The sequence below is a fragment of the Culex pipiens genome, chromosome 2 (assembly GCF_016801865.2).
Source record: "Culex pipiens pallens isolate TS chromosome 2, TS_CPP_V2, whole genome shotgun sequence".
NCBI lineage: Eukaryota > Metazoa > Arthropoda > Insecta > Diptera > Culicidae > Culex > Culex pipiens.
In genome coordinates this window covers 25,216,620-25,228,229 of record NC_068938.1, presented here as the reverse complement: position 1 = coordinate 25,228,229, position 11,610 = coordinate 25,216,620, and the positions used below count along the sequence as shown (strand labels likewise).

Below are 11,610 nucleotides of genomic sequence, written 5' to 3'. Positions count from 1 at the left end.
ACACCAAATTGATCAGAAAATCCCATCTCAAGATTCAGATTTTCGAAGATTTACATGTCCATTTTATATGACAAACCCATCTAAATTGTATGGAACCTTGTTTGGAAAAACTGATGATGCAAAATGTTTATTTTTTTTGTCATCTGGAATGATAATCATTGTTTCATCCAAGTTATTAGCTCGATTCTTATTCTAATCCCGAGTCGCTCCCATGATCCGGAGAATCCTGCCAACGTTCTCTTTAACTCATTCATTCATTTCGCCTGCAAGTGCTGCTCCACGCTCAGCAGCACCAGAGCTCACACTGTTTCGCGCTGGTCGAGGCTCTCTTTGCTGCGGCTAAAGCCCGAACCCGGAGGCTCTCAGTTGTGATGCGGGTTGCAAAGGCGATAGGCGCGCGTGCTGGAAAAACTCGTCGTCGTCGGTTGTTTCGGCAGCACCACACTTGTGTGCCGTGTGTGCGAGTGTGTGTGTATGTGTATGGTCCGTGTGTGAGCGGGTAAATATCTCTGGCTTTTCAGGATGTTGCCTACCTTGCAGGCGAAATTTTTCATTTCCAAGTGATGCTTTTCATGGCGAGGTGGCTATTTCTCATTTAAAATTATAATGATTATCTCGCTAGATTAATTGATTATGCTTTGTGGTGAGTGTCCTTGTTTTGCTCGCAGGAGGAAATGAGAAGGAGATAGAGCAAAAAGGGATGAATGGGAAGAACTCCAAGGATTCCTGCAAATTCGTGTCACAGCAAAATGCCAGCAATGTGTGTGTTGGTATGTGGAAATTCTTGGCCGGAAAAATGAAGTGAAATCATGTGATTGTCCTCAAGCTTAAATGTCTTCGTCCGGGGTGTCCTTTTTTAAGGACGACCCAGCATGATGCCATTTCTTGGAGATTTTATTGTTGATTTTTTTCTGGGGGTTGGTCCTTTCCCACCCCTTCCCCCCACAAACCACCCCCAACGAGTGACGCAGTGAAATGACTTTTCTCCGTGCTGTGCACATCTGTGTCCAGCCTCACAAGCCCCAACTCTGACTGCTGTACAAGTGTTTGTGTCCCAGTCGTGTGTGTTTGTGTGTGTAAGGACCTCAAAACATACCCCCTTCTTTGGTGGGAGGCTGGAGAGGGGCTCGACCAGCATCAGAGCAGAGCTATAATTGAAATGAAATTTGTTTCGCGACATGCAGCAGCAGCAGCAGCCGAGCTCCGAAAATCGATTGATGGATTAAAAATCTGTTTCGGCCAGCATTGCCAGGCGGAACGGGCAAATGCAGAGTCCAAAAATTGTGCCAGAGCAAGTGAAAAAAATAATGCACATTTGGATCGATCGTAAGTCATATGCCGGAAAAACGAGTGAGTGCCAAAAAGGGGAGGGGGCATCTCCGAAGACCATCGGGGAAAAGCAAAAATAGGCAGATTTTTAGACACAGGGAATGATGCCAAGAAATGTGAATTTCGTTTGAGTAATCAAATCATTTGTGTATGCAGATTTTTTTTTTTGGCTTTGGTAATGAAGTTGGGGAATATGGAATGATCAAGACACGTGTTTAGTTTTTGTTTTGTAGGGGATAGCTACGTATTTTTTCGAGGCAACTTTTGTTCTTTCTTCTGTTCTGAGTCTTTGACTGTTTTTGTTAAGCATTTATCATTCCTCTTTCCGACTGCTGACAGGTTTTTCATTCTTATTTTATTAAAAATATTTTCAAAAACTATGAATTTGTCTGAAAAACAAAAATGGCCATAAATCACATTAGAGCTTGATTATTTCACCAACCGTTTGGAAACAGTTAAAATTAAATTTCCCACCGAATATTTGTCTAAATAAACCAAATCGGAACAATTTCAGACCACAGATCAGAATTACAACACTATCACAGATCATATACAAACTTTAAAATTGATGAAAAAATGCTAACGAATTTTTAGTTATTTGCGGTAGTGCCAAGGTTATCATATATGAGAATTTTGTGAACATTTTTGCCACAACTTTTTTAAAAACCTGGCTTGAAATTTAGTTATTTGTTAAGGTCCTGTTTACCTTCCTCCTATACAGCTCCTTGAGCATACTTATATTTAACCTAAAATGAACCCCTATATAATTTAAAAATGTGAAAATGAAGGGTACTTTACGGCCACAAATTTGATTTAATTCTTCTCAACATTCTGTCAAAACAGCAGATTGATTTTTTTTTATTTTTTTTTACAGTCAAACAGCTTTTTTAAATTTATCTCATCAATCCTACAAGACTGAAGATATCAGATGGATCAGAAGTTCCATCAAAAAATAAACTTTTTTAAATATACACCATTGTATGTTTTCCTGCTACCAATCCCTCGAAATTCATTACGAAAAAGGCCGCAAATAGTTATTATTATGTAAAAATCGTGATAAACCGATTGGTGATGGTTTGGTCCACTGGCGATGCTAGGAAAGGGTCTATTTTGTCCGATTTGTCATTTGAAAATAATAAAAAATCCTTTGTATTAGATCATCACCAATTGGTTTGTTAGGACATTCTTTGCGGCTTTTTTAAGTTTCGGATTGAATAAGAATAAATACATATTTGTCTACGGTGTATAAAACTACCACAAACTGATTTGATTTTTTTTTAACAAAATGATCTTGAAATGAACTTTTTGGGTTTCAAAATCGATTAGTATTGTCAGAGCCGTACCTTGGGTCTACGGCGCCCTTGGCGAAGCATCAATTTGGCGCCCCTCCCAAATTAACAAGCATTTTGATAAATTGATATTGATTTTTAATTATTGCTTCAATATGAGTTTTGATTTTATAATTGCAATTGGAGACCTTAATATGGTAAAATTCAGAAACACAGTTATTGTATGTTTTATTGTTCATATAATATGAGATAGGTTGAATTGAAAATTTATTACAGGAGTTAAGTTGGCTGAATATTTTCTCAGATTTCATAAAATCGATAATGATAGCAGTTTTTGTTTTTTTTTTTTTAATTTATTTCTCAGATAAATGCACAGAATTAAATGCTCAATCATAATAAATTTTGCTATAACTTGTTAGCAAATTTTATATTTTTAAGCCTGCATAATTTGATCTGATCTAGTCTTAATTTGATTGTATAAGCAAAGAACTTTCCCGGATTCGAAAAATAATTAGCTGATTTGGCTTTGGATTTCATTTCGATAATTACAACGAAAAATGAAAAAAAAATCCTTCTTCAAAATTAAAAAAAATAATAATTCGATGACCGTGTGCTATCTTGTTCTATCTAGATGGGAATCCCAGCAAGCTTAGCTCAAAAGAGCACACCGGCATCGAAGTATAATTTTTCAACATGCAGCGGCAGAACAAAATTTCGTCAAAATCAATTTAGGCCTTTGCAAATATTTTTTGAAGTTTATGTCCCTCGACTATGACCAAAAAATAAAACAGTTAAAAAATTTAAATTACAGGCCACGGTTTCAACATTTCAATGGAAAAAAGTGTTTTAAAATGCATTATAAACCCCCCAAGTAGCACATTTGTTCGCCAAGAGATTTCCGAACTGGTTGTTGAACTCATTTACTATGTTTTCCGAACGTCCCCGAGAACTCTTGAACGCTGGAAAAAGCGCACGTTTTTCTTTTGTTGAACATCTCTTCATCCGTTAGAAAAGTCCGTGTTTCGAGCTAGTTTTGCAAGTGCAAGTCATACTTGCATAGAGAACGTTTTTTGAACATGTCATAAGAACTCATGACCATAAGATACTGAACCGGGTAAGGTAAACGTCGTTAGAACCGTTTAACAACATCCTGCCCTTAAGATTAAGAAGTGAGTTAGGAAAACGATTTGAGAACTACACATTAACAACTTGTTTACGAGAAATCCCAGCTGAAACCAAAGGTTACATCTACTATGTTATCATGTTTAGCAAACTGAAATGAATCATCATGTCTGCAAATGTCATTTTGCTTTTCGAGTTCTACAAGCATGTTTTATTTAAGTCAGAATAAACTTCAAAATGAACTATTCTTAATCCGTTGCTAGATTTGGCATTTGTGTTACACAACCATGTTGAATAATGGTTTTTTGATCAAAATGTGAACAATTGACCACATTTTCTGCGCTTGTTCAATAATTAACGTATAAAAACGCTAGTGAAGCAATTGATCAACAAAAACAATAAAAAGCGATGTTTTACTTGCTACTTGGCCCGTTCAGTTGTTTTGCAATCATAAGTTTCCAAAATTTCTAAGTATCGACGAATTTTATGTTTTGTTAGAAAAAAAAGTTAAAAAAAATATAAAGATAAGATTTTTTTATTAATTTTGAGTGATTTGCCCATACGATTTTTGAGAATATATTTCATCATTTAATTTTTTTAAATTATGTTAAGCATTGATTTTTATTTTTATATGTATTTATTTGTTTATTTCTAATTCGTAAAATTAAATTTTATATTCTAGAAAAATATTTTTGTGCGCAAAACTATACAAATAATACAAATAATAATGTTGGTCTTATTGGTGAAAATTTACCGCAGTTTTCCAATTTCAAAACCTTTGTATTTTGAAAAAGAGTATGCAAATTTCAATACACGAAGTTGATTAAAAAAGGGGAAATCGTGCTGAAATTATTACAAAGGCCATTTTTTTACCTCGAGAATGTAAAAATTACAAAAGAAAGGTATATGTTTTAATGTTAAAAAAATTCCCATTTCATAGAATATTGTGATTCACAGCCAAATTAACGTTATAATAACATATAGTGGGACATTTTTATAGTCTGGAAAGTATGACTTAAACTTCATTATACAACGGTCCAAACTTTAACATGTATTTATTTTGAGAATTTCTTTTAAAACTTGGCGGTCGCCAACTAAGCCAACCCCTAGGTACGGCGCTGAGTATTGTTGTTATTGACTATTATTGTCCTTTCAGTAAGTTTTTTGAAAACTTTTTCTTACTCTTGTCTATTCCATAGTTATAAGTAATAATTTTTCGATTGAATTACGATGTAGATCACAGCTGAAAGGAACACCAAAACTCTGTTATATACCTTAATGAACTCATTGTAACTTGGATTATTCACAAATAAAACCGAATTGAATTGAATTGACTGTTATTGTCAAAGAAGCTTCGACCAACGTTTCAATCAAACAAAAAATTAGTATCACTTAAATTACCACTTTCGGAGAGAATTACTCTGTGTGTGTGTGTGTGTGTGTGTGGTCCAATCCAATACCCGCTAACCGGTAGCGAAATTATGGGAAAGTATAATTTGTATCAGACTTTTGTATATGCCGAATGCTGATACAGCTTATCTCAGTCCCGGGTATTAGGTGGTGATAGCCCTCGCGCTGCTTCCAACGACCCGTTTCAGAATGACAGAGCTCCTTGCGGTCCAATTCCGAGGTCGCTGGGCATTGTTCGGCCCCGCCTAAACATAGAAGCAAGCATCTGAAGGAAACTCGATCTATATTTAGACTTCCAATCCCGTCAGGCAAATCAGGGATCAGCGCGTATTTAATATGAGAAGATAACATGTTTCAACACTACGGATCATTTCACTGCTAGAGTGTAAACCTTCTGATGGCCGACTGCTTAGCGTCCCAGACCACCAATCCAAAGGCGTGAGTTCGAATCCCGCCTTATTCATTTTCGTTTTTTTTGTTTATATTCAAGGTTCAAATTTCTGATTCCAAATTTCAAAGGGACCGACCGGGATTTGATCCCTGAACCTTCTGCTTGTGAGGCAGAAGCCGTAACCATTAAGCCACGGAGCCGGTCACTTTCGGAGAGAATTACTCTCATATAAAAAACGAACACAATTTCTTTACGTAGTCCTACGCCATTTCGGTTATGTCTGGCACATTCCCAGTGAGAACCTTTGCTCGAGCTCGAGCCAAAATTCTCAGTGGGTATACCTAATTTGACTTTTTATTATTATTAACGTTAGTGAATTTTTTTTCGCGATTTCGCGGATAGCGTAACACTTGTGAAATTCAACAATTTCCGCGAAATCTCGTGAAATTCAAGGATGTTTTAAAAGCAATGCTTGACAAATTTATAAATATGTATGCTTAAAACATAACCTTTCTTTGAAAAATGAATTATACAGTTAAAAGTAAAAAAAAACAAAAAAAACTAATAAAAATTGTTCTATGTTCGATTTTCCAAAGTCCCATATAAACCATGGGATAATCAAACTTCGGATAATCGAACTTCGAATAATCGAGACTGTATTTCGTTTATTTTAGAGTTTTCAATTTAATTTGTCAATTTTAAGCTTTATTCTTATTTTGAATTTTGGAACCACAGATTAGTTTTTTTTTGTGAGTTCATCATTAATATTTAGTATTTGTTCCACAGTAGCATGTTACTGTATTGAGCATTAGAATACATTTGCCTAAAGCTTAAATAGCTCGAAATTATACATTTAGTTATTTTTTTAATTTCAGGTACCGAAAGAATATTTTTTTCAAGGTACTTTAAATGCTGCTTTTATTATCACTTTTAGCAGGATTAGGCTCGTTTAAATTATTTTCAGTAAAATTTCCATGTACAGCCCAGTATTTTTCTAGGTAAAACTCAGATTTTTTAACACTAATGTTAGTGTTGAATGTGCTAGGAAAACTCTGTGTAATATCAAATAGACTGCCATTTTATATTGATGGTAGAGTTCTAAAACAAAATGGAAAATACAAACTCGGCTTATTAAAGATTCAATAACTAGGGCTATACAGTTATATTTTAATCTTTAAAATCCGCCCTTTTCTGGAATAGTTTTTCTAAGTATCGTGAAATTACTACGAAATTTGATGATTTAATTTGATGGTTTCGTGAAAACTAAAAAAAATCAGCTTGAAAATCACTAAGCTTATGTTCTTAATATATAATTAAGTGTACAAAAATCCTTCCATTTGTTTAAGATTTTGAAGGTTATTTTAGAGTTTTTCACGCTCCACGAAAATTCTGTGAAATTTTGTGTTTTTGAATAGTGGTCCCCGTGAAAGTTGTTTTTTTTTAGCGTGAAAAATCCCTAAGCCTAGTTATTACTCCAGTAACATTTTTAAACTTACAGTTTTTATGATGGTTCTACAAACCTCTATACAAGCTAAATAAGCTTTATGGCCTACATAAAACCTAAAATGTTACCAGAGGAGATAAGATTTTCAGTCTGAAAATATTTTATTCGGATTCTCCAGAAAATTTTACTAAAGATTCTCTCATTTGGGAGAAGAACATTGACTGGGATTCCGAGGTACAGCTTTTCGAAAAAAAAACTCGTGCAATAAAAAAATGTAAAAATTTAGCTTTTTTCAGTTAAACAGCAATTTATTTTTGGTTACCTTAATATTCGTTATAAAAAGAGGAAACTATTGCCTTCTAAAAATTTATAGCTTATTGCTTCAGTTTTTATGTTATGGCCATTTATTTTCAGAAAAGTTTCTATTCGTTTGCACACGCGTGTATTTTCAAAAAGCTGTATCTCAAAATCCAGTATGATCTTCTCCCATTCAAGTGTATTTGATGTGAAAGTTTTGGGGTTTGTTTATTTGAAATGTATTTCTATGTTTTTTTTTAATTTGCTATTTACATTTCAAAATTAAAAATAAAATCATTCACGAAGATTGTTGGTGTAGCAACGTCTTCAATTTCAACCTTGCAATTACACTTCCACAGTAAATGTTTCAAATGAGAAACGATCTTGTTCTAAATTGTCCGTCCCAACAGAAGGTCAATCCTTTGGGTTAGGATTAAACGTAACCCCAGAAGCAATAACGATGATTGTGATTCAGTTTGCAAACCCCTCTCCTCGTGCTCCGTACCCGTAAACTGTCCTCCCCAGGAACGCCCAGGTATGGTAATTTATTTCCGTCATTCCATTACCTCTCAGTGCCTTGCCAGTGCTGTGGCGTTCCTTCGAGCAAAAACCTTTTCGAATCCATTTTCCCTCGACAGTCCCCTCCCTTGAAAAAAAAAAGGGATACAAATCTGCGTCATTCTCGTTTCGCATTCCATTGTGATTTCCATTTTTCCTCCTGGACGGATTTTGGTCCCCAAAGTTTGCCGCTCCTCCAAAGCGAAAAGTCCAAAGAGGTTCGGATTTCGTCACATACATCCCATCGCCTGGTGGGATGCTTTTCCAGATTTCCATCCACCAATTCCAACTTCATGGCGGCAGGGGCGAGTGAACTTTCCCACAGAGTCACCGAGTTTGGCTCGTAAATTTGCTGACATTGACCTACTACAAGCCACGTGTGCACCGTGGTCCTGCCTCCGTCTCTGCACCACCCTCTCCGGTGGCTTCTGCATCGGAGGGATTCTCTGGGAAATTTGGAATGGATGTTTTTTGTTTTTGTAGATTTACATTAGAAATAATCTTTGAAAAAAAGTTCAACCTAATTTCAAAATCCAGTTAAGACGGCAAATGTTTAAAAATATAAGCTATGATCACTTCAAATAATGATTTCTAATTTCTGTAAAATAAAAAAAAATAAGTTTTATGATATTTATCACGCAAATAATTTATAATAACACTAAAATTTTTGTTTGATTGGACATTTCACTGTCAAATCGTCGTCGTCGTGCTAACTTGTCGCACGTGCATTTTGGGTCAAATTGAGTTAAGAACACAATTTTGTGCAGCTCACAATGAGGCATTTGACCTTCACAGATCTCCAAAATTCGATTTCAATCCTGAGATATTCAATAAAAACCAAAAAACTCCCTGTATTGTTGTCGCTCTTCATATGAAAGAAGTTTCAATCTTGTCGTGCTCTTGTCACTCCTTGAAAATTGATGTAAGTGCGAGAACTGGCCAAAAGGATTTCAAATCAGAACGCGTTTGACGCACGTACAAGTTGGACTACCGTAAACAGTTGTAATTATAACTCGGGACTCCAGCAACCAACTTCAACCAAACTTCGGGAAAATGCACAGAATGGTCAGCCAAACAAAACGTGTTTGTTATTGTTTACATTGTGTGCTCTAGTTTTTGATTATTCAAGGTCAAACATTAAAACGCGTTTTTCTCGAAACGCCGAAATGGCGGGTGCGACAAGATAGCACGACGACGTCGAAATGTACTTTAGGTAATGAATAAAATTCAAAGTTTTAAAAAGGGACCAAATCCAACCAAATAGATGACTTTTGTTACAAAAAATGTTTTCTAAATTCTATTTATTATGATAACTTTAAAATAAAAATAGTTTTGAATAAAAAGTTATAAATTTACTGAAAATTTATCAATTTCCCAGAGAATCCCCCACTAGTAGAGGCACGTCACACTACTATGCCTTCCTGGCTCAGTCAGCCCTTGCGGATGTGTGAGTGTATTCGTGGGGAAAACTGTGTGACGAGGAAATTCTTGCACACACAATCACAAACCCCCGTGCTGGAAAAGCTCGATGGGGACACATTATCTTCACCCCTTTGCGAGATGAAAAAGAGGAGAGATAGTAAGAAAGCGAGGGCGAGGTGTGTTTCGATGGATTTAATGGAGTGAATAGTGCTGTTTGCACAGCTATCAATATTGAGAGGACCGAAGATTTGGAGCAAAATCGCGCATAACTTCAACCCTTTTACCGTTTGGTGGGGCCGAGGGTTGTCCCATGCCGAAATGGGAGCGATATAAATTCTGCTGGGCTTTTGTTTTATCTGATCCCACAGCGCCGCCGAAGGGGAATGCTGCAAATTGATGCTTAAGCTCGCTTCTCGAGAGGGTGTTGACGTGAAAAATTGCTTCGAAAAGGAATATGGGACACCCGGGAAAACCGCTTGGGAGTTGGGTTTGGGATCTGTTATGATAATAATGTTTGTCTTAAATTTGGTTAAAATAACATTAAAATGATCGATATTTTGGACTCTGTTTAGAATTATGTGAATATTGTGTTGTTAAGCCAAAGCCAAGTAAATCAAGTGCATATTTTTAATCAACAACCCCGCACAGATATTTGCTCAGAATTATACTCAGAGTTAATATGCATGAGTCCAATCCTTGTGAAGATGTACACGCTACCGAGATCGGCGGAAATTTGTGCGGAATCCCTCTCAAATCGAATGGGCAATCCTACTGCGCACAGTTGACAATTGAGACAGTTGACAGTTGAGAAATCCCGCACAATGCTTGTGAGGGAATTCAGCAAGAATTATTTCATGCCTGATAACCGTAAATACTCACACAACGAAACCATTTTTTATTTGTATTGGTGTTCACCCAGTTGCGGTTAACGTGGAAGTATTGGTGAACGATGTTTTAAATGCGTTTGTATGTGTGTGTTACAAGAAGGTGTTTCTTCTTATTCTTGTTCTTTTTAAAAGAAAAAACGTTACTTAATCCACCTTTAGGTGGTTGGTGCCTTCCTCATATTTATAAAATCAATACATTCAGTAAAAATAGCAACATTCCCCCTTAACATGTTTAACAAATCAACATTATTACCCATTTCTTTTGATATGGTTCGCAGACCATCAATATTTCTGGCTCATCGGCAAGGTCTGATAAAAAAAAACCTGTCCAACGATAGTTCGCATGGAAGATTCAGACAATATTTTTATCACAATATCTGAAATCAAACCTCTAAAAAGTGTATAAATAACACTTAAGTGCCAATAACTTTTAATAGGGTTGTCAGATCCTTGATGTTTTAGGCTCATTTGAAAGGTCTTTCGATTATCTAACTAACGATGGGTCGCATAATAGACCCGGACATCATTTTTACTGAAATATCTGAGATCCGGCCTCCAAAAAGTGTATAAATAACACTTAAGTGCCAATAACTTTTGATAGGATTGTTAGATCCCTGATGTTTTAGGCTCATTTGAAAGGTCTTTCGATTATCTAACTAACGATGGGTCGTATGATAGACCCGGACATCATTTTTACTGAAATATCTGAGATCCGGCCTCCAAAAAGTGTATAAATAACACTTAAGTGTCAATAACTTTTGATAGGTTTGTCAGATCCTTGATGTTTTAGGCTCATTTGAAAGGTCTTTCGATTATCTAACTAACGATGGGTCGCATGATAGACCCGGACATCATTTTTACTGAAATATCTGAGATCCGGCCTCCAAAAAGTGTATAAATAACACTTAAGTGCCAATAACTTTTGATAGGATTGTCAGATCCTTGATGTTTTAGGCTCATTTGAAAGGTCTTTTGATTATCTAACAAACGATGGGTTGCATGATGGACCCGGACATCATTTTCATTGAAATATCTGAGATCCGGCTTCCAAAAAGTGTATAAATAACACTTAAGTGCTAATAACTTTTGATAGGGTTATCAGATCTTCAATGTTTTGGGCTCATTGGAAAGGTCTTTTTAATACCTTTCTGAAAATGTATAACATGACAGGGTTTCTTACAAAAACCACCCTTTTTACAATCTTCCGGACATACGCCAAAATCGTTTTTTTTAGCATAACTTTTGAAGTACTTTACTAAACTTTATAATTTTCAATAGGGACTCATGGGACCCCAAGACGAATCGAATGAGACCAAAACGGTCCAAATCGGTTAAGCCAGTGCTGAGATAATCGAGTGCATATTTTTTGGTGCACAGACCCACATCCCTACACACACACACACACACAGACATTTGCTCAGAATTTGATTCTGAGTCGATAGGTATACGTGATGGTGGGTC

General features: G+C 36.0%; 1 protein-coding gene across 1 annotated transcript in view; it reads left to right on the top strand.

The window, feature by feature from the left end:
* The first annotated feature begins 390 nt into the window (after positions 1 to 390).
* LOC120414548 (uncharacterized) overlaps positions 391 to 11,610 on the top strand; it is a 213,598-nt gene continuing 202,378 nt past the window's right edge. The window contains exon 1 of the mRNA XM_039575762.2: positions 391 to 499. The gene's annotated coding sequence lies outside the window, so the exon portion shown is untranslated. The remainder of the gene's footprint in view (positions 500 to 11,610) is intronic.